Below are 4,442 nucleotides of genomic sequence, written 5' to 3' on the forward strand. Positions count from 1 at the left end.
ATCGACCATGGAGGAAGGCAGAGCCTAATGTAACCAATCACTGAAGACGTGATACCTTAATACAGATTATCATTTTCTAATTGAACCATAAATGAGAACCCATCTAGTGGTCTTGAAGGCATCAGAAAAATTGCAAGTCACGTTAGGTTTTGATACCAAACACCAGGCCTGCTTAGGTTAGGCCAACACACAGGAGATTTTTTTTGGACTTTATGAACCATGACAAGTGCTGGGTCAACAGTGTAATCTGGGTTTCCATGGAAGCCATAGACCACACCCACTGAAATGTTTCTGCCCCTTCCATGGGGTGTCACATTACCTCATCTGCCCCTTCCATGGGGGGCCTCATTACCTCATCTGCCCCTTCCATGGGGTGTCACATTACCTCATCTGCCCCTTCCATGGGGTGTCACATTACATCATCTGCCCCGTCCATGGGGTGCCTCATTACCTCATCTGCTCCTTCCATGGGGTGTCACATTACCTCATCTGCCCCTTCCATGGGGTGTCACATTACCTCATCTGCCCCTTCCATGGGGTGCCTCATTACCTCATCTGCCCCTTCCATGGGGTGTCACATCACCTCATCTACCCTTTCCATGGGGTGTCACATTATCTCATCTACCCTTTCCATGGGGTGTCACATTACCTCATCTGCCCCTTCCATGGGGTGTCACATTATCTCATCTACCCTTTCCATGGGGTGTCACATTACCTCATCTACCCCTTCCATGGGGTGTCACATCACCTCATCTACCCTTTCCATGGGGTGTCACATTATCTCATCTACCCTTTCCATGGGGTGTCACATTACCTCATCTGCCCTTTCCATGGGGTGTCACATTATCTCATCTACCCTTTCCATGGGGTGTCACATTATCTCATCTACCCTTTCCATGGGGTGCCTCATTACCTCATCTACCCCTTCCATGGGGTGTCACATTACCTCATCTACCCCGTCCATGGGGTGCCTCATTACCTCATCTACCCTTTCCATGGGGTGTCACATTATCTCATCTACCCTTTCCATGGGGTATTACATTACCTCATCTACCCCGTCCATGGGGTGCCTCATTACCTCATCTACCCCTTCCATGGGGTGCCTCATTACCTCATCTACCCCTTCCATGGGGTGTCACATTACATAATCTGCACCTTCCATGGGGTGTCACATTACCTCATCTGCCCCTTCCATGGGGTGTCGCATTGCTCATCTGCCCCTTCCATGGGGTGCCTCATTACCTCATCTGCCCCTTCCATGGGGTGTCACATTACCTCATCTGCCCCTTCCATGGGGTGTCACATTACATCATCTGCACCTTCCATGGGGTGCCTCATTACCTCATCTACCCCTTCCATGGGGTGTCACATTACCTCATCTACCCCTTCCATGGGGTGTCACATTACCTCATCTGCCCCTTCCATGGGGTGTCACATTACCTCATCTGCCCCTTCCATGGGGTGTCACATTACCTCATCTTCCCCATCTCAAGTGAGGACAATTACGGGTTCTGAAATTTCTGCAGCAGATATAAATAGTGCTGTATTACTGTTTAGTAGAAAGGAATAGGACCAGTTAGCTTTTGGCAGTTCTGTTCCCTCGGCCTGAAATGCAACGGTTCAGGACTGCATCATGGTTCCCTGGTGGTGAAATGGTAGAACTCAGCGAACCAAGGTAAGGGGTATGAGTTATGATGCCTATTGTAAAATGAAAACGTGCAACTTAGAAAAAGTTGCAGGTGTACAACTGCAGCTGCCCAAATGAATGGCTCTCTTCACCTATTCACACTCTTGTAAATACTTCCTTTTTCTGCTTATGCATACGATTCAATTGCCTGAAATGCAACAGATTAGTTGTAAACTCAAATACCTGCTCATAGGTAATGTATTGACACAGTGCACTGGTGATCCATAATGCTGTGCCACAAAATGATAAGATGTATGTTGTGCTAGATGGTGAATCCCCAATCTCAGCCTTGTCACTGAGGAGGAGAACTGAATAGAGCTGTTTTTCTACATAAATGGAAAGAAAATCAAACTGTTGTGAACTTCCCAGTAGTCAGCTCAAGCATGGGCAGAGGACAGAGAGCAAAAGATCAGAGAGAGAAAATGTCACCGAGCAATCAAAGCAGAGGGAGGGGAAATAAATTAGAAGCAATCATTGCTTTAAACAAGGAGATTTATCTGTTTTGTGTGTAACTGATGCATGTGCAGAAGGAACAACTGGAATGATTCTACGTGAGATTGTTTAAACACTATTGGTTGGATTTGCCTCCATCATCCCACCTAAAATTGGGCAGAATAGCGACAGTAAATGAGGCAAAATTGGTTGGTGAAGCCTACTACCACCTCCCCACCCAAACCTTAATTTCATTCCCCCACCCCCACTAGGACCACTGCTGGCTTTCCTTTCCCCGCCTGCTACATGTAAATATTGGCAGGGAGGCAAGGTCCAGATGCTCCTGTTATTGTCACTCTCCAGGAGTACCAGGAAAAGCCTGGTTGGAAGTACATAGGGTAGGAGCTGGAAGGCCCTGAAGTGTCAGGATGGAGGGAGAGGTACCAGTGGTGGACTCCATCCCTCCACTTCCCTTTAAAGGCTTTGGTCTCGACTGAGGTCTAAAAAAAACTGGTCTGGTAACATAGCCACTATATTACCATAACCATATATAGGGTGGAAATTGCGGAGGTACTGGCGAAAATCTTCCAAACATCTGTAGATACAATGGTGGTGCCAGAGGACTGGAGAATTGCAAATGTTACACCCTTGTTCAAAAAAGGATGTAAGGATAAACCCAACAACTACAGGCCAGTCAGTTTAACCCCGGTAGTGCGGAAACTTTCAGAAATGATAATCCAGGACAGAATTAGCAGTCACTTGGACAGTGTGGATTGATTAGGGAAAGCCAGCATGGATTTGTTAAAGGCAAATCTTGTTTAACTAACTTGATAGAGTTTTCTGATGAGGTAACAGAGAGGGTAAATGAGAGCAATGCAGTTGATGTGGTGTATATGGACTTTCAAAAGTCGTTTGATAAAATGCCGCATAATAGGCTTGTCATCAAGTTTGAAGTCATGGAATAGAGGGGGCAGTTGCAGCATGGATACAAAATTGGCTAAGTAACAGGAAGCAGAGTTGTTTTTTGGACTGGAGGTAGGTGTATAGTGGTGTTCCCCAGGGGTCGGTACTAGGACCACTGCTTTCTTGATATGTATTAATGACTCGGACTTGGGTGTACAGGGCACAATTTCCAAATTTGCAGATGACACAAAACTTGGAAGTGTAGTGAACAGTGAGGAGGATAGTGATAGGTTTCAAGAGGATATAGACATGCTGGTGAAATGGGCGGATACGTGGCAGAAAAATGCGAAGTGATACATTTCAGTAGGAAGAATGAGGAGAGGCATTATAAACTAGAGGGCACAATTCTAAAAGGAGTACAGGAACAGAGAGATCTGGGGGGTACATGTGCACAAATCGTTGAAGGTGGCAGAGCAGGTTGAGAAAGCAGTTAAGAAAGCATACGGGATCCTGTGCTTTATGAATAGAGGCATAGAGTACAAAAGCAAGGAAGTCATGATGAACCTTTATAAAACACTGGTTTGACCATAACTGGAGTATTGTGTCCAGTTCTGGGCACCGCACTTTAGGAAAGATGTGAAGGTCTTAGAGAGGGTGCAGAAAAAATTTACTAGAATGACTCCAGGGATGAGGAACTTTAGTTATGTGGATAGACTGGAGAAGCTGGGGTTGTTCTCCTTGGAACAGAGAAGATTGAGAGTAGATTTGATAGAGGTATTTAAAATCATGAAGGGTCTAGACAGAGTAGATAGAGAGAAACTGTTCCCATTGGCAGAAGGGTCAAGGACCAGAGGACATAGATTTAAGGTGATCGGCAAAAGAACCAAAAGTGACACGAGGAAAAACTTTTTTACACAGCGAGTGGTTAGGATCTGGAATGCACTGCCTGAGCGGGTGGTTGAGGCAGATTCAATCGTGGCTTTCAAAAGGGAACTGGACAAGTACATGAAGGAAAAACAATTGCAGGGCTACGGGGAAAGGGCGGGGGAGTGGGACTAGCTGGACTGCTCTTGCATAGAGCCAGCACGGACTCGATGGGCCAAATGGCCTCCTTCCGTGCTGTAACCTTTCTACGATTCTATGATAACACCTTTCACAACTTCAGAATGTACTAAAGTGCTCCATAGCCATTTAAGTACTTTTGAAATGTAGTCACTGTTGTAATGTAGGGAAATGCGGCAGCCAATTTCCACAAGTTCCCTACGGAGCGGAACTGGAAGTTAAACCTTAGAGGGGAAGGGAAAGCAAACCTGAGACCCGGCCACTGAATGACCAGAAGCAGGTAGGAAGGATTTTGTGGGGCCAGGCGCTGCCTGTGAAGTGCATGCTTCGCTCATCTGTACCTGAAAATTGCGACGTA

Source organism: Heptranchias perlo, chromosome 2 (genome assembly GCF_035084215.1).
Source record: "Heptranchias perlo isolate sHepPer1 chromosome 2, sHepPer1.hap1, whole genome shotgun sequence".
Taxonomy (NCBI): Eukaryota; Metazoa; Chordata; class Chondrichthyes; order Hexanchiformes; family Hexanchidae; genus Heptranchias; species Heptranchias perlo.